The 19,817-nt window shown below is 39.6% G+C and overlaps 1 long non-coding RNA gene across 1 annotated transcript in view; it reads right to left on the bottom strand.

Annotated features, from left to right (window-relative positions):
* The window catches only part of LOC134481851 (uncharacterized), a 140,384-nt gene that overhangs the window by 14,642 nt on the left and 105,925 nt on the right, over positions 1 to 19,817 (bottom strand). The window lies entirely within an intron of this gene.

Genomic DNA, 19,817 nt, shown 5'->3' with positions numbered 1-19,817 from the left:
TGTATGCTTCATATTTACAAGAAGTATCATGCTTACTTTGCTTATTAATCAGAATGTAGGTACTTAAAGAACTTTTCTTTGTAAATTCTCTCTCTCTCTCTCTCTCTCTCTCTCTCTCTCTCTCTCTCTCTCTCTCCGTGTGTGTGTGTGTGTGTGTGTGTGTGTGTGTGTGTGTGTGTGTGTGTTTATACAAAATGACAAGTACCCAGAGAAAAGTGGCATTGGATTGCCCTGGGACTGGTGGTACAGGGAGGTGTGAGCTTTCTATCATAGGTACTAGGAATGGTTTGGAGTGGTTCACATTATAAACTGTGAAGGTATCTATCTCTCCTATCCCAGAAAAAAGAAAGAGGATTATAAGCTAGATCAGTGTTATTACAATTAAAAATAATAACTAATATCTATTTGTTAGTTACTATGTACCAAAGATGATCCAGGATATATAATTTGACTTTACATGATATGATCAAGTCAGAGATCCATGTATTCCATGTATCCTAAGGAACTTCGACTGTCAGAGTTGGAAATAGTCCATGAAATATTCAAAGGAAGTATAAACACTTGTGAGCTGAAGCAAAGAAATCATGAAACTTCTTGTTTTTCCTTTGGATGTAATTTTTAATGAGAACAGCATTGACATGTCTGTCCTGGGCAAACCTAGGTATGTAGAACTTCTTCATGTGAGATCAGCACATTCATACTTGAGCATCATGGGAGACAGTTTGCTATTGGAGAATCCACATTGAATTTTAGGTTCCGTTCGTTCACTTGCTATTCACAAAACTCTGTAAAAACTTGCTTAGAACTTCTGACGTGAGTGTAAGCTAAACATAGTTCCCTGCTATGAGAGCTCCTGGAGAAATAACTGCCTTGAAGCCAGATCACATTGTCCTTGCTTGACGCTATCAACAAAAATAAAGAACCTTAAGATATGTCCTCCACATAGGTCATCTAAATAAGTGAAGCCAATCTCATGCTGTATTTCACCTGGTCTAAACCATTGAAGCTAGTGAGAGTAAAGTCACAGTTTTTATGTACAGAGTACATGCAAGTAAACAGCTTATTTCACAAGGAAATAGAAAGCAATCTGGAAGGTAACGACCCTTGAGAAAGATTAAAATGATAAATAATGATTATAAAAAGACTAAGGGGGGTTTCATTTTTTGTTTTAAGTGAAAATTAAAACCAAGACCCCCAGCTTCCACAAACAGCCTTTCCCATGCCTGTGTCGAAGGCACTGGCAGGGTTGGTAGCTCAGGCTGTATAATTAGATGGTGACTGATAGTTAATCTCAGCCCTTGAATCAGTTCCCTGCTAGCATGGCTCCTTTATCTGTTTCATTTCTCCATAGCCAAGTCTGCCCCAAGATCCCAAAGCCCAAACCATCAATTTTAGTTTGGCTTAATTAATTTCCCTTCTGAAATCTCACCTATTGCCTTTGCTCTGTGTTAAGCTTACTAATGCATTTCCCAACAGATTATATTTGTTTCTTCAGAGCCTGGAGGAAGGGCAATAAGTGTACAATTCCCTTAAGAACATTCTTCAAGGTCTTGATGCAGAGCCCTTCCTTCTTTGCAGCTTTGCTTTAAATTTGAATGTATTTGACATTATTGTGCATGGACAATATGTGGAAAGGACTTGTGAAGGGGGTATGAATCCCAAAGGAATGGCTGGGTGTTCATTTGAAGTTCTATTTGAGTAAACAAGATTGAACATGCCTCAGTGCTTCAACACTGTCACCAGGGCTACTAAATTACTTCCTAGAGGAGCTCTCACAAGCTTGTGCATGTTCACTATGAAGGACACAGAGGCCACAGATTTGAGTGTTGGCTGGAAAGGATAAGGTAACCCTGGACTCTGCCTTTGCTTGGATTAATATTGTAGGATTTCTCTCTGAAGGGCAGCATTGGAAGAGAAGCTAATTTGAGCAGAAAATGTTAATGAGCTCAGTTAGGGAAATGTTGACTTTGATTTGCCTAGGAGACTTTAATAATTTTGACCTCAATTTCCATTCTTTAGAGGAAAAAGTCCTTAAAGAGATATTTACATTCACTGTCTTAGATTGACGATCACAGAGCGAGACCCCAGTAGGAGGGTACATACTGTAGCCACTTACTCAGAAGTAGGCCAGGGATGGATTTTCTCAAAAGTCAACCTTGGTGCTGGCTACCATGATGCAACAGAACAGTGTAAATCACAACTTGGAGCATCCACAATGGGAGGTAAGGTCAACAAAGCCTGTGCATTTCCTTCGCTTTATAGATTCTCTTAGAATTTTGCAAGGCTGGCTCCATGTTTTGGTTCTCTACTTAAATCTATTGTCTGAGAGACTTTGACTGACAATGTCCTGAAAAACAGCTTTGTCCTACGATGTTGAGCACAGGGAGCACTGTGCATTGTAAACATGGACACAGCCATGTCAAGGACCCTGATGTCTCAGTCCCATAATGAGACAAATCGTTCCACAGATGAGGCTCAGAGAAATGGCAAAGCTTTCTTCTGGTTCAGGTATGAAGGGTCAGGAACCATTGGCTGGTGTGTGTAAAAACTATCTGCCACAGATTCCTCCTCCAGGGTGACTGCAGCTGGAGAGTTCTCCCATTTGGATACTTATTACTATGACTAGCCAAACCTGCCTCCTTCTTTTTTCAGCTGTACACAGCAAGTATACTAAGGCTCAGGGTTGCAGTGACTACGCTCCGTCAGAGCTAGAATAAGCCACCTAACCCCAGATTTTCTGTTCATGTGTCTGTTCTTTCTTCATTTCCTAATAATGCATGTCAGGCCAGTGTGTGAAGCGGTGCAAACTATGGCACACTATTTGAACCACTAGGGCTTTCCTAGGGCTTCACAACTGCAACATTCTCTTTTTTTTTTTTCGGAGCTGGGGACCGAACCCAGGGCCTTGCGCTTGCTAGGCAAGCGCTCTACCGCTGAGCTAAATCCCCAACCCCTAACAACTGCAACATTCTCAATGGCGTTGAAATATGACCATCCTTGCATGCTCGGCCCAGTATTTTGCAGTTTGCTGTTACATGATGTAACCTAAATACGTTTAGAGTTGCCAATCTCTGTTCTTGAATGTAGACTCCCTAAATACCAGATAGTTTGCAGTTTTTATTTAATTTGATATCTCTCAGACCCAGCCCTGACTTCCAATAACTAAGAGAGACAACAGCTGAAAATGGATATTACATCATGGGTCCTGGGTGATGCTGGAACCCACACATAGAGGTTACAGAGAATATAGGAAAAGAAAAAGACCCATAATCCAGTTCCATCCCCCATGGCCTGCTGTATATGTTCTCAGGCAAGGTTGTAATGGTGTATGCTTTTTACAAAAGTGAAAATTGTGCCTCAGAGATGGGATATAACTTCCCCAAGGTGCCACAACTTCTGAGTGGCATGAGAAACTAAAGTTCCAGTTGAGTCCCATTCCAAACCAAGCTGTTTCTCACCTGAATACACTATCTTTCATGCATGTTGTCAGAGAAGAAATTCTCACCCATGCTTTGCTGACGCATGAACATAGGAATTCCTAGTCCCAAGACATATTAGTGGTAGATAGAAAAACTATTCTTTTCCTAAGGGGTCATAGCTTCGCACCAACTCATCTCTATGCATTGTTCCTTCCATTAAGCATATAAAATTCACCACCACAGAAACCACTACTGGGGTCTATATGAGAAAAATATAGGCTGAGGATGAGAAAGGGTAGGGAAGAAACAAAGGACGAATGAGAACAATTATATTATCCAGAGTCATTACTATAACTATCTTTCCAACTTGGTGTGGGAATGATATAGTGGCTGAGAAAGCCTGGCCTTGGTCCTCAGCTCCCCTCTGCTCTGTGATCTCATGGGGGAGTAGGCAAGGCAAGTCTCCAACTCCATAGAAATAGGGAAGGCAACATCGATCCCACAGAATTATAGCATTAGAATTCAACCTGGTAATAACACTGTCATGATAATGGAGTTCTACAAGATCAGCTCTGGGTAGCCATCACACAGGAACTCAGGTCAACAGCTAATTTTGTGGAAGGGAGTTAGCACTAGGAATGAAGAAGGCATATGATCGTCTCAAGAATCATTAACATTCAGTGTGAGTGGAAGCCAGTAACCTGATTTCAATAGACTTCTGTTTACTTGTCGGTAAAATGAATGTGCCAGAATCTTATTAAAAGAGTTGTGAAGATTAAGTCAGGTCATGAAATAAAATGTTCTAGAACAATGTCAGGCAGACACAATGTGCTAATACAAAAAGTTCTTTTCCTTTTAAAGATTTATTTTATTATATATTTATATGTATAAATATGTGTGGATGGCCAGAGAGTCCAGAAGAGAATTATCAGATCTCTTGGATTTGGAGTTACAGGTAGTTGGGAGCCTCCCGATATGGACGCTAAGAACTAAAGCCCAGCAGTTATCTGGAAGAATGACAAGTGCTTTTCACTCTGAACCATCTCTCTAGCAATCAAAATCTTTTTTCACATCTTCAAAATGTCTTTTGTCATAGAAAGTAGCAGACATCCAGGTGTTGAGGATTCAAGCTTGGACTTTGGTTGGAATGAGTCATTTTTTATCCCACCATATCCACACAGGCCAAAAGTTGATACTATCATCATTCCATTTTAAAGATTAAAGCTAAATAAAATAAGTCAAACTTAAGTAATAATAAAAATAAATGAAAATGTAAGAAACTCCCCAAAGGTAACATACCATGTGAGAGATGACAGACAAAGCAAAGGCTGGCTCTGCACCGTGTTTGTTTTCTAAGAAAACAAGCTAAGATGCTCGGTACATGTTGTGCATAAATCCAAAAGCTTGGCCTAAAGGAACTTTGAAATTCATGTTCTTTCTGATGTTCTGTGAGCCTCTGCTCAGGGACAAGAGTAAAGGCACAATTCTAGCTGTGGTTGGCTTTTCTTCTCTGGCTCTTATGTAAAGTAAAGAAGTCCCAGGACCCTGACAGGATACAAGGCAGTAGTAGGAGTGGGTAATTTGTAAACAAGATTTTTTTTAAAAAAAGAACAGAACAGACTCTGCTTCTTTATCTACCACCTCAGAATAATAAATACAAGCTCTGCTTCAGATCCTGAAATAGTCCCTATTGGGCTCTTCCCTGGCAGCCCAACCATCAAAATCAATGACGATCATGTTGGCGTTTTGCTAATTGAACCAAACAGGAGGTAACTGGTCTTGAAAAATTCTATAATGAAGTAATTAGTTACTCCATCAGTAAACGGAAATAATAATCACAGATTGTTAAAGCTGAAAATAAACTTCCTGATTATAGATGAGGGACCTGCAGTCTAGCAGTGTCTAAACCAATCGGCACAGCTGTTACAGCCAGAGTGGGGTGCGCACCACGTCTCCCACATGCTGGTCTGGGATGACTTCCAGGACCACCAGCCCCGAGAAATTTGAGTATCAAATGCTACTCCTTTTCCCTGAGAACTGGAGCATGGTGATAAAAGGAGGAGCCAGAGAAAATGCCTGGCTGCCTTGGCTCCAGGTAAGGACTGGGAGACCAGACTGAAAGCTTTGTGCTTCTGGTGAATCTCTTGTCCCAGGTCCTCACCAACAAACACTTTGTTGGGATGACCGCGTTACTTAGCTTTTGGGAGCCAATCTCACTGGAAAATAACTAAGTATCATTTGCAAACTTTTGAAAGAACAAAAATAAATCATATGCAGTGAAATCTAATTATAATTATTATTAATACTATCAAAATGATTCCTTTTTATTTGGTCAGATTTAGAAGAAAATAGTCTTCCCCATTGTATAACAATAACAAAATAATAATATAGTCTAAAAGGAGGTCTTGATTGCTTTTCTCACTTGCTGAAAATGTCCAACTGCTCTACTCCAATTCTGAGCCATGGGAATTTGTTTAGAAATAGACATGTGAGTCATTGCAAGTCAATAGCAGACTCCTCTGGAACTTTTCCACAAATTCTTGAGAAAGACACTCTTCTAAAACACAGAATCTCTATTGTACATTGACCTTGACTCTTGGATTCTTGGGAGGAAAATTGATTTGAAAGTAATTCCAAGACAAGGCAACCACAGTTTGGATATGGGGAGACAGAGAACGAGACAAGATGATGGACAAAAGGAGGAAGAAAGAAGAAATGGAGAAAAATGAGAGGGGGAATGGGAAAGATGGAGGGAAGGAAAAGGGGAAAGACGGAAGGAGGAGGAAACAGAGTAATGGAAAATCCTGGGAAAATCAATGATTTGAATGGTTCTTACTGAATGAGCTCAAAGTCAATGCTTTGCACTTGTCTGCCAAGTTTTGAGACAGTTTGGGAACAGTCACTCACAGCTTCCACTGATAACAGAACTGGTATCCATCTGGTAAGCTCTACATGGCAGCTGCTAAAACATGACCTTTTGTTGTGCTGAGGTGAGACAGGAACCAGCAAGGTGATGAACACAGCCCAGCCCTAGTGACAATTATAGTTCCTGTCCCTACAAAGGTTTTGAAAATCCATGTGCTGTATTAATTTTATCTCACTCCATGATTGCATGTTAGACATATGATGAGGTACTCGCAGTTGTACCCTTGGCTAGGTTATAGTGAGAGTGAAGGCACTTCACACGAATTCAGCTTCAAACTGGGAATGTTAAGTGTTATTCACAGATTTTTCTCAACTATTTACCCCATCCCTTTCTTAGATAAAGGCTGTTAAAATAACCATTTAAAAGTCTAGAGCAGTTAATAAACAGGCTGAAGTTCAAACAGCTAACAATGACTAAAACCTAACTACTTTATGATCAGGAAAAAAATGAACTTCAATATCACTTTTTAAATACATTTCTATAGTTATATATTTTGCATATATTTTAATAGCAGCATCTTATCCTACTGCAAGCATGTAATTCATTTGTCTCTTTGTTGAGTGTAACAGATAATGAAGAGATTACTGGATAAGGAACACAGCTGCTAAGAGGATGCTTAGGTTTACGTGAGAAACATGTTTATTCCCCCAAAGAAGGTTCAGTAGTTAAAAAAATCTTCATAGGGTATTCGCTCCCATCCCTTACTCACTCGGCCCCAGAAATTTGTACATCTCCCTCCATCCCCATCCTGTTGGCCAAGCCAAGATAATAAGGACATTATAACAGCAGAAAGACCCTGCTATAGATGGAGATAAGACATTTCTACTCTTGAAAAAAATGAGCTGTCATGTCCTATTTATGAGAGACCTACTCATGTAGCAAACGACCACAGTTCATTTCCCTAGAAAACTGACATCTGTATGTAGGAACTGACCTACCACATATAAATCATGAATCCATCATAAGAGAAGTTAGTGCATGCTAAAAAGAGACATGAAATGTTTAACAGCATGAGGCAAACAGTAAAGAAAACTAGAGCGTTCAGGAACATCTCTCATGCAAGAGTTGACATTAAAGCAGAACCCCAAGCTCTGTTGGACAAGTTATGCTATTATGTCATGTTATTAAACATGTTAGTTCCTTTTTCATATGTATTCAGTCAAATGTGGAGGATTTGAGGCAAGAGAATGATTCTTTGAGTGAGGAAGAGATGGAAACCAATGGGATGAGAGAAGATACCACAGGACACAGGATCAAGAGTAGGCCCTGTTGGGTTCTGTGACAAAGAACACTGCAACCTGAGTGAAGGGAAGGATGTTTAAGTAGAGTGGATTATGTGACTCAGAATTTAGAAGGCTCACACTGGTCTAACATGAGGAATAACCTACAATCCCGTCTGCTTTGGGGACTCTTTCCTCCAACTGGGTTGCCTCGGCCACCAGCCTTAATAGGAAATGAGGTTCTTCGTCTCATCGAAACTTGATATGCCATGGCCGGTTAACATACATGGGAAATTTCCCCTTTTTTGAAGAGAAGCAGAGGAAGAGATATGGCCAAGGGAGTCAGGGGGCAAGGACTTGGAGGAGAATCTGTGGTTGAATGAAAAATAAACAAATGAATAGTTAAATATGGATCTTTCTCTGAATGAATCAGGTGTATTCTGCATTTTTAGTTATCTGTTTTAAAGGTTTAGTCCATTATCATCATGATGGGAAATATGGCAGCGTATAGACAGACACGTGCTGGAGGAGCTAAGAGTTCTACATCTTCATGTTAAAGCTGTAGAAGGACACTCTGTTCTACAGTGGGTGGAGCTTTAGCCTAGAAGACCTCAAACACTCCCTAATAGTGTCACACTTCCTCCAACACAGTCACACATGCTCCAACAAGGCCACTCCCTATGGACCAAGCCTTCAAATACAAAAATCTGTGTGGGCCAAACCTATTCAAATAACCACATTATATTTGGTTGATGTCTCTCAGAGACCTGCACTTTTCTGAAAGGAAGAGAAAAGGTGATGATGATGGTGAATCTAGAGGAGAGGGGAGGTAAATAAAAGAGACTGGGGAGAGAAGATGGAGAAAAAACTGAAGTCACAATATAATTCATGAGAGAAGAATAAAAAAGAAATACTGAGGAAAAAAATGAAAGGAAATAAACACAATAGATAATTTCAAAACAAAATAACCAATGATCAAAAACCTGGACATGAACCATGTTTACGCAGTCTTCATTTCTCTAACAGTGAAACTTCTATTTTCCAATCTCAAGTGTGATTCTATCCTTACAGAGCTACACCAGAGTTCACGTTCTTTAATATACTTCTCAATTCCTTTTCTCTTACTTTTCAGAATCCAGGGAAAAGAATCTCCATTGTTATCCAAATCAAACAAAAAGGTTCTCTTGCTCCTAAACTGCTTTTAGTTACTGCCCTGCCTACTCACTACCTTATTGCTTCATATCCAAATCCCAAAAGGAATTGGCTGTCTTAACGGCCTTCTTCCACAACTTTGTCTCTCCACTAAACCAAATGCTGGTGCATGCAAGCTCACCTTAAAATCAACAGAGACTTCAATCATATCTTTCTTATCATCAGCATTCATATCTATGTGCCTCTTCATTTCAGTACAAGAGCTTCATTGGAATAATCCCAAATCTTTCTATATCCACAGAAAGAGCTACAGACTAATGACCATCAGGCATCACACAAGTAGACCTGCTTCCATGGTACTCACCAGATGAAATGAATACCATGATACCAGATGACAACCATGGCCTGCTTCCATCCATCTCTACTTTCCCAGAATTTCACTTGACATAATCAACCCTGTGAATTTTGCCTCTTGTGTATTTTCATAGCCCTTTGGCCATTTCCATAATCCAATCATGAAAACCTTCTCTATTTGTCAAAATCCTAAACTGTCAGCAGATTCCCAAAATGGCAAGTGTTGGATTTTCCCATGGGATATTCTTTTATCACTCTCCTATACTTGTCCTCCTACTAAATCTCTGATCTATGCCAACTGCCTTTTCTAGAACTCTGTTCTCAACTTTTAGGAATTCTGCTCAGAACTTCTTAATCCAGGCAATGCTTATCCAGAAATAGTACTAATAGCAAGTCACTGAAAATTCATATTGAATCATTTGTTTTTGCAGTGATGCTTTGGGATGAGACTGAAGGCAGTCATCTTTATTATTATAGTTATGGGGTTGATTAGAGATTCAAACTAATGTGATTAGGAAAGGAATTTATGGAAATAATGGATAGATGGATACTTTACACATTGTCTACATAATGCATTGTTTTCAGTGATTGGGGAGAGTAAATGAAGATCAGAGAATTTTATTAGCAGCTATCATTGAATTTTACTAGTCTGGGTTTTCATTATGGTGTCTGCCACAAAATTTAAAGCAATACAAGCCCACTTAGTATAGTTAATGGGTATATTTCTCTTCCTTTTGAAAGGGCTCATTGCAGAATTTTATTCTATTTTACCATTCCTATTTCCCAGCATGCCTTAGCTTGAAGCCGGACAGTTTTCTAATCATATTACATTCTCTCATCTACACTCCCCTTTGCATCTTTCCATGAGGATTTTCTCTCACTGCAAGCCCTACCTTAGGCTATATTTAATCAGATTTATTTCTCTTAGAGTCAAGACTTAATTCAAATAAAACTTGCCCACTTCTCTGCTAAGCCCCTTGAACTTGGTGTCCTGTTAAATTTTTCATCGTTTCTCCCATTTTAGTATTGTATTCCAGTACAAACACAAATCTAAGGGAAAGTGGGCAAAATAAATGAGAAAATGAATGCATGCATGGAAATATGCATGGCTAGGTGAAATAATTCATGAATAAAATGAATAAAGAAGAGACATAAATGGATTTGCTGGTGGGAGATACGTATGTACAACCAGCCTCGTCTCAACTAAATCTCAGTATCTAATTACCAATACAATTCACCCAAAAGTAAAAATCACAATGGGCCATGACTCATTCTCCTAAGTCCACCAGGAAGGTGTCACTCACACTGGATGTAGAGCACCTATGTGACAAGATAACAGCGTATACTATTGAGTAAATGGAGCCTTCTTTTCTAAAAAAAAAAAAAAAATCCCATATAACTCAAACTTCTCTAAAATTCAGTATTTGAAAGCTCCTTGTGATTAAAATTGTCCACAGGCAAATATCTCACCAGAAGACAGATCACATCTCTAAAGTGTCACCATTTGGTTCGGGCTTGTCCAATTGTAAAATAATTTCAACTTTGCAGACTCTGTTACTGCTTTGGAAAGGAAAAAGGGCGAAGCGAGCATTTCAGTTGGGAATGAATCTTCTTTATGTTTCTCATTTCTTAAATGCTGTTTCCACTGGGTATTTTAACAGTCAGAGTTAGCGTTAGAAATCAGCAAACATGTGCTAGAGCATTTGGACACCCACACCAAAACAAAAGCAACAACAACAGCAACAACAACAACAACAGATAATGTAAAAGTGAGTAAGAGGACAACTGCAGAAGGCAGCTATGGGTTGTGGGGATGGAAATGCATTGCTCTGGTTACAGAACATTGCATGCAAGACGTGAACCTCCCCTTCTGTCCTACAAACCTTCAAGTTTTCCTTTAAAGCGTTTCACCGGTGGACCCCAACCACTGGCAAAGTAGAAACGCGTGCAGATTCAATCCCAGCTCCAGTCGGGAGATACAGATGGTGGAGTTAGTGCAGAGAGACTGAGTCAGTAGCTTAGAGAGAGAGAAATATAGGAATATTGTTTCCTAAAACTTCAGATGCTTGCAGTAGAATAACAAAATATTCTTTAGTAACATGGAGATTTGGCAGAAGAGCAGCCGAATAAGCAAAAGGCAAATGGGAGACCAAGAAGGAAAGTTAATTTTCCTCTCTTTACAATTGCTTTCAGAGCTAGTAGAAAGAGACCCAAAGGAAGATACTGGATTTCAGAAAATTAAAATGTTCCTATGACAAAGACTAAAGGTCTACATAAAAAACAATCTGCAAGAAGAGACTGGGGTAGAAGGGTTATTCTTTTCCTAATGAAACTGAGCCAAATTTCACTCAGTAGGAGAACAAATAGAATACTGGTCGAAAGTGGGGCAACTGACTGAGGGAGGCCTACTGCTGAATCCTCCTTGGTCTATATTTCCTAATTAGGACAACAAAGACCCAAAACTACCTCCCTCCCACTGGCTGTCAAATGGAATTACTTGAAGAATGAGATTGGTACCCTAAGTTGTTGGGATATTATTGATCACATAGTATTTGTGGTTATCTCTACCAGGACCAGTTTTACTCTGTTCTACAATCTGCCAGCCATGCTACATTTTTCTCTAACAGTTAAGACATTGGCTGGATGTTATGAATGAATGTGAAATGTCTTCTGTAAAGTCATGTGTTCTAACATTTGGTCTCCAGCTGGTGGCACTGTTTGGGAAGGTTATGGAAACTTTAGGAAGCTGAACCTCACTGGAGAAAGTGGGACACAGAGTGGGCCTTAAGACTTTATATCCCAGACTCACTTCCTGCCCATCATCCGTTCCTGAGTATGGAAGGAAGGTAGATAACACTCTGCCTCCTATTCCTTCAGGCATATCTTTCTCACCTGCTGCCATGGCTTCACTGCCATCATGGACTATGTCCCTGTGGAACTATAAGACCAGATAAACATTTTCCTTCTTAAGCTTCTGTAAGAGGATATGATCATGTAACAAGAAACTAGGACATAGCCCAAGACATATTCACAGAAGGCAATGTGTCATTGGAATTTCTCAAATAAAAGAAAATAAGTTTGTTCCTGCTGTGTAAACATGGATTCGCCACTTCTATCTGTCACTCAATCTTTCTCCAGAGAACAGAATAGTTTAATTTCCTCTTACTAACACTAAATGATCTTTCTACTTAAGGCCTGAGCTAAGCTCTTTTGGTGAATTCTCCAAACTGTTCTGGCACAAATCAAGACCAAGTTAGAGAAAGAATTAACTTAGATAAATTATTACTTCATACAAAAGCTTTCTTTAAGAAGCCTGCTTCTTCTGGTATATCCTGAGGCATACCAGAGGATCTGCATGCAGAACATTGGTAAGAACTCCCCCCGGAAGTCCCACAGCTTCTACTGGGAGTCCAATGGACTTGGGGACCTACCATCCCCCTAACCCCCAACCTGCCAAATACCAACCCTCTTCTGCCTGGCCCTATCTGTTGGGACAGACAGTTAGGTAGTCTGCTCCCTGGAAGAGGCTATGTCCTGAGGCATACCAGAGGATCCACTGCACTCAGCATTGGGTAAGAATCCCCCTACCCCCAAAGTCCCAAAGCTGCCACTGAGGGCCAATAGACTCAGGGACCCACCATCCCCTCAAACCCCCCATCTGCCAAATACCAATTCACATCTGCCTTGGTCATTTCTGCTGGGACAGACTACTAGCTACTGTGCATAGTGGAAGACACTATATCCTGAGGCATACCAGAGGATTCGCTGCAATCAGAACATTTGACACCATATCCTGAAGCATATCAGAAGAACCACTGTACTCAGAACATTTGATACCACATCCTGAGGCATCACAGGAGATTTACTGCACCTAGGCCATCTGATCCCACAGTTGGAGACATCTCAGCAGATCCAGCACAACCAGAACACCACAGCATGAAGGCATCCCAGGGCTATCTTTTGTACATAGGACAACTGAATAATTGAGACCACAGTGTGAAGACCTCCCAGGGGCTCTGTCTCATGCAGGACAACTGACCCAAAAGACTGAAAGCCTCCCTGGAGTGTGGCTGCACACAAGGAAACAGAAACTACAGTCCATTGACATGCTTCTTCACCCCCAAGAACAGCTTCACAGAAGACAACAATTTGACTGCTCCTCTGAAGCTTCTCAGGAGGTCTACTGCAGCCAGGGCAACAAATCAGCAGCTTCTCTTCCCCATTGAATCTCTGAATGCCTTCCAGTAGGAAGAACCCATAGGAAGTTTACTACAGCCAGGGCCACAGGCCTACCAGGAGACCTGTTGCAACCCAGGGACAAAGCCAACCAGATCAGCAAACACTAGGGATAACAAGACGGCAAACGGCAAGCACAAGATCAGAAGCCAATATTCAAGGGCATCATCAGAACCCAGTTCTCCTACCACAGCAAACCCTGAATACACCAACACACCTGAGGCTGACCTAAAATCCTATCTCATAAAGACAACAGAGTCCTTTAAGGAGGATATAAATAACTCATTGAAAGAAATAGAGAAAAACACAATCAAATAGGTGAAGGAAGTGCATAAAGCAGTCCAAGACCTAAAAGTGGAAGTAGAAACAATGAGGTAAACATAAATGAAGCAAACCTGGACATGGAAAACCTAAGAAAGAGGTCAGGAACTACACATATAAGTATCACTAACAGAATACAAGAGATAGAAGAGAGAATCTCAGGTATAGAAGATATTGTAGAAGAGATTGACATAATATTCAAAGAAAATTCATAAAAAACTCCTAACCCAAAACATCTAGGAAATTCAGGGCACAATTAAAAGTCCAAATCTAAGAATAATTGAATTAGGGGAGCATGAAGATTCCCAGCTCAAAGGACCAGACAATATCTTCAACAAAATCATAGAAGAAAACTTCCCCAACCTAAAGAAAGAGATGGCCATTAAGAAGCCTACAGGACCAAAAAATTGGGACCAGAAAAGAAAATCCTCTTATCACATAATAATCAAAACACTAAACACACAGAACAAAGAAAGAATAATAAAAGCTGCAAGGGAAAAGGGCCAAGTAACATACAAAGGCAGACCTATCAGAAGTACACCAGACTTTTCACCAGAGATTATGAAAGCCAGAAGAGCCTGGTAAGAGGTCATGCAGACTCTAAGAGAACGCAAATGACAGCCCAGGCTATTATACCCAGCAAAATTCTCAATCAACAAAGATGGAGAAACCAAAATATTCCAGAAAAAGACGAAATTCAAACAGTGTCTGTCTACCAATCCAGCCCTACAAAGGATTCTAGAAGGAAAACTTCAATACAAGGAAGATACCTACATCAAAGAAAAGACAAGATATTAAGCATCTCACAACAAAGCCAAAAGGCGAGAACCACAGGCACATAAAGCTAGGTATAAAAACAAATATAACAGGAACCAACATTCATCTGTCTTTACTATCTCCCAATATTAATGGACTCAACTCATCTTTAAAAAGACATAAGCTAACAGATTGGATATGGAAACAAGATCCAGCATTTTGCTGCATACAAGAAACACAACTCAGTAACAAAGAGAGACACTATCTCAGAGTAAAAGGATGGAAAAATATCTTCTAGGCAAATGGTCTCAAGAAACAAGCTGGAGTTGCCATACTAATATCCAATAAAATAGATTTTCAACCAAAAGTTATCAAGCGTGATGAATAAGTACACTTCAAATTTATCAAAGGGAAAATACACCAAGAGGAAGTCTCAATTCTGAACATCTATGCCCCAAATGCAGGGGTACCCACATTCATAAAAGAAACTTTACTATAAAGCTCAAAGCATACATTGCATACTTCAACACTTCACTCTCACCAGAAGACAGGTCATTAAGATAGAAACTAAACAGACACACAGTGAAACTAATAGAGGTTACGAACCAAATGGATTAACTGATATCTACAGAACATTTCACCCTAAAACAAAAGAATACACCTTCTTTTTTTTTTTAGCTTTTGTTGGGTCTATATCTTTATTCTATATCACTCAAGGGTAATTTACTGAAAATACAGAAAATAATTTATGCAAAAGATTCTTACCAGTTAATGATACCAGGTACAGATCCCTGGATTGCTCTGCTTCTCATTTTCCAAACTATAATCACTCCCACTTTGACTTCTTTTTAGGACCTCTACATCATGTTCTTAAATCAGATTTAGAAAGAAACAACAACAATAACACCACACAGTTGGTGTGAGCTCATTCAATTGTTCAACACTAGAAGAAATATCTATGCAAGGAATACACCTTCTTTTCTGCACCTCATGGTACCTTCTCCAAAACTGAACATACAATTGGTCACAAAACAACCCTCAACTGATGCCAGAAGATTGAAATAATCCTATGCATCCTATCAGACCACCATGGACAAAAGCTGGTCTTCAATAACAGCAAAGGCAACAGAAAAGCCACATACATGTGGAAACTGAACAACTCTCTACTCAGTAATAATTTGGTCAGGGATGAAATGAAGAAATTAAAGACTTCCTGAAATTTAATGAAAATATTGAAACATTGTACCCAAACTTATAGGACACATTGAAAACAGTGCTAAGAGGAAAATTTATAGCACTAAGTGCACTGGTAAAGAAACTGTAGAGATCTTACACTAGCAAATTAACAGCACACCTGAGAGCTCTAGAGCAAAAAGAAGCAAACTCACCCAAAAGGAGTAGATGACAAGAAATAGTCAAACTAGGGCTAAAATCAATCAAATAGAAACAAAGAGAACAATACAAAGAATCAGCAAAACCTTTGGTTCTTTGAGAGAATCAACAAGATAAATAAACCCTTAGCCAAACTAACTAAAAGGCCCAGAGACAATATCCAAATTAACAAAATCAGAAATGAAAACAAAGATACAGCAACAAAAACAGAGGAAATTTTAAAAATTCATCAGATCCTAGTACAAAAGCCTATAGTCAACAAACTGGAAAATCTAGATGAAATGGATGGTTTTCTAGACAGATACCACATACCAAAGTTAAATCAAGAGCAGGTAAATTTTCTAAACAGGCCCATATCCTATAAGGAAATAGAAGTCATTAAAAAATAAAAATAAAAACTTTCCCAAACAAAAAAAGCACAGGGCCAGGTGGATTTAGTTCAAAATTCTACAAGACATTCAAAGGAGACCTGATATCAATATTCCTCAAACTATTACAAAAAATAGAAACAGAAGAAACACTAACCTAATTCATTCTATGAAGTCATAATTACTCGGATATCTAAACCACAAGGATCCTCCAAAAAAAGAGAACTTCAAACCAATCTCATTTATGGATATCAATGCACAACTACTGGATAAAACTCTTGCAAACTGAATCCAAAAACACATCAAAACCATCATTCACCTTGATCAAGGAGGCTTCATCCCAGGGATGCAAGGTTAGTTCAATGTTTGAAAATCCATTAACGTAATCCACCATAAACAAACTCAAAGGAAAAAAATGATTATTTCCTTAGACGCAGAAAAAGCATTTGAAAAAATACAACACCCCATTCATATTCCTAAACAGAACTCCAATGCCTCATATTGTAAGATCAAGAATTGATAAATGGGACTTCATGAAACAGGAAAGCTTCTGTAAATCAAAGGCCATAGTCAATAAGGCAAATCATCATTCTATAGATCGGGAAAATTTTTCATTAGCCTCACATCCCATAGAGGGCTACTATCCAAAATACATAAAAAACTCAAAAAGAAAAACACCAAACAACCCAATCAGAAAATGGGGTACAGAACTAAACTGAAAATTCAGAATAGAGGAATCTGGAGTGGCTGAGAAGCACTTAAAGAAATGCACAGAAGCAACAAAATAAGTGTTCAATATATAGTGATCAGGGAAATGCAAATCAAAACAACCTGAGATTCCACCTTACTCCAGTCAGAATGGCTAGGATCAAAACCTTGAGTGACAACACATGTGGCGAGGATGTGGCGAAAGAGAAAGACTCCTTCATTGCTGGTGGGATAGGAAACTGGCACAACTACTCTGGAAGTCAATTTGGAGCTTTCCTCGACAAATCGGAAATACACCTACTTATAAACCCAGAAAAACCACTCTTGAGAATATACCCAAAAGATGCCCATCCATGCCACAGGGGAAGTGCTCCACTATGTTGGAGGCAGCTTTATTTGTGATAGCCAGAAGCTGGAAACAACCCAGATGTCCTACAACAGAAGAATGGATACAGAAAATGTGGTTCATTTACACAATGGAATACTATTCAGCTATGAAGAATGAGGACATCATGAGTTTTGCAGGCAAATGGATGGAACTAGAAAATATCATCCTGAGTGAGGTAATTCAAACCCAAAAGGACATGCATGGTATATTCTCATAATATGTAGATATTAGCCCCCCAAAAGTACAAAACACCCAAGATACAGTTCATAGAACTCATAAAGTTCAACAAGCTGAAGGGCCCAAGTGAGGACACCTCAGTCTCACTTGAGAGGGAGAGGAAAGCAAGCACAAGGGTGGTACATTGGAGGGAAAGAGGATGGAGGGGAGGGGAGAGGAGAACATAATCTAGTATTGGGTGGGGGGGAAAGGACTGAAGCCCTGTGGGCCAGCGGAAAGAATGGAAACAGGCAACCTTGGAAGGAAGGAGCTTGGGAAGACCCTCCATAACGTACCAGACACCTGGGAAGTGAGAGACTATCAGGACGCAAAAAGGGAACCCTAGATGAAATGCCCTACAGTGGGGAGAGGGAACTTGTTGAGCCCACCTCCAGTAGAAAGGCAGGGCATCAAGTGAGGATTGGGTTTGCTATCCCACAGTCAAAGCTCTGATCCATAATTCTTCCCGTCTGAAAGAAATACAGGGATGGAAGTGGAAAAGAGCCTGGGGAAAAGAAGGTCTGGTGACAGGCCCAAAGTGGGATCCAGCTCAGGGGAGGCCCCGAGACCTGACACCATTACTGAGGCTATGGGGCACTCACAAAAAAGGACCTATCATGACTGCCCTCCAAAAAACCCAACAATCACCTAAAAGAGTAAGATGCAGATATGTGCATCCAACCAATGAACAAAAGTTGCTGACCTCTCTGGCTGAGTTAGAGAAAAGCTAGAAGAAGCTGAGGAGGAGGGCAACCCTGTAGGAGGACCAGCAGCCTCAATTAACCCGGACTCCCGAGATCTCGCAGACACTGGATCACCAACCAGGAAGCATATACCAGCTGAGATGAGGCCTCCAACATATATACAGCAGAGGACTCCTGGGTCTGGGTTCAGTCAGAGAAAATGCACCTAACCCTCCAGAGACTGGAGGCCCCAGGTCTGGTGAGGTGGGTGGGGTGGGGACATCCTCTTGGAGAGGAGGGATGCACGGAGGAGGTATGCGATATGGAACAGTCGGAAGGTGGACCGAAGGGGGAATAAAATCTGGAGGGAGTGTAGAAAGAAAGAAAGAAAGAAAGAAAGAAAGAAAGAAAGAAAGAAAGAAAGAAAGAAAGAAAGAAAGAAAGAAAGAAAGAAAGAAAGAAAGAAAGAAAGAAAGAAAGAAAGAAAGAGAAAGAAAGAAAGGAAGGAAGGGAAGGAAGGAAAGAAGGAAAGAAGGAAGGAAGGTAGGCAAGCTGTAAGGAAATTCTATTCTATTGATAAGCCAAACAGTAAGCTAATGTGAAAAATTGTATGAAACTACTAAAGATTTAGACTTCTGATAGAGATACATGGGGAACAGAATGGGATGGTAGGGCAGAATAAACGTTGCGAAAGGGATAACTAATAGCAAGAATATTATTTAAGCACATGGGAATGATTTTCATGACTCTTACAAATTACGTTTTAATAAAAAAGCTTAAAATTTAAAATAATATTGATAGAAAATAATATAAAAATTTTGGCTGCCTATTGCTAGAACATACGAATTAGTGCGGAATCTGAATAAATTCACAATGAGAAATCAGCACCAGCGATTTAATCACATCTTCAAACTCAAGTAATGGACTCTCCCCATAAGTTGTTACTATTTTAGTTTGTTCTTTTTATCCACAGGTTCCTCCTTTGGAGGTGCAATTTCCTTTTCTTTTTTTTTTTAACTATAGCTGTTGCAAATGTTATAAATGGCTAATATTTACAATGTTTTATGTTTTTTCAGAGTACCACTGATGCTCTCCATACATACTCAGATTTTATGACCACAGTAATATACCTTCAGAGTTAGGTGGGCCTTTACATCACAGGATGCTCCTACATTCTGACCTGAACAGATATTAAAATAGCCATAGAGAGTCTATGTGTCAAAGCAAATTTTTCCTTCTTACAAATCATATTTGGTTGTCATTATCATAATTTCTAAAGGGTCTGTTCTGGTAAAGAAAAAATGATAAAATAGTACTAACCTTGAGATAAATGTAAATTCCATGTTCATTCAAGGTTAGGACTTTGTTAACTCTTTGACTTTTTTTTCCTTTTCTTTCTTTCTTTCTTTTTTTTCTTCTCAATTCACTTCAAACCTTTATTGTAATCCCCATCAGCCCTGATGTCCTCAGCTCAGCACTCCTTTTGCAATGATTTCATTGGTTCGGTATCACACTAACGTCTAAAGAATGAATTACTATTTCCCCCTCTTGATGATGAGGAAACTGACAGAGGTACTGAGTGATTTCTTGAGCAAGGTCATGTAGCTGGCGAGAAAGAGAGTTGGGAATGGAGCCCAGTCTGGTCCAGTGCCAAAGCTCAGACCTTTTTCCAGAAATC

The sequence above is a fragment of the Rattus norvegicus genome, chromosome 14 (assembly GCF_021556685.1).
Source record: "Rattus norvegicus strain SHRSP/BbbUtx chromosome 14, alternate assembly SHRSP_T2T, whole genome shotgun sequence".
Classification (NCBI taxonomy): Eukaryota; Metazoa; Chordata; class Mammalia; order Rodentia; family Muridae; genus Rattus; species Rattus norvegicus.
This window is presented reverse-complemented; position numbering and strand designations above follow the sequence as displayed.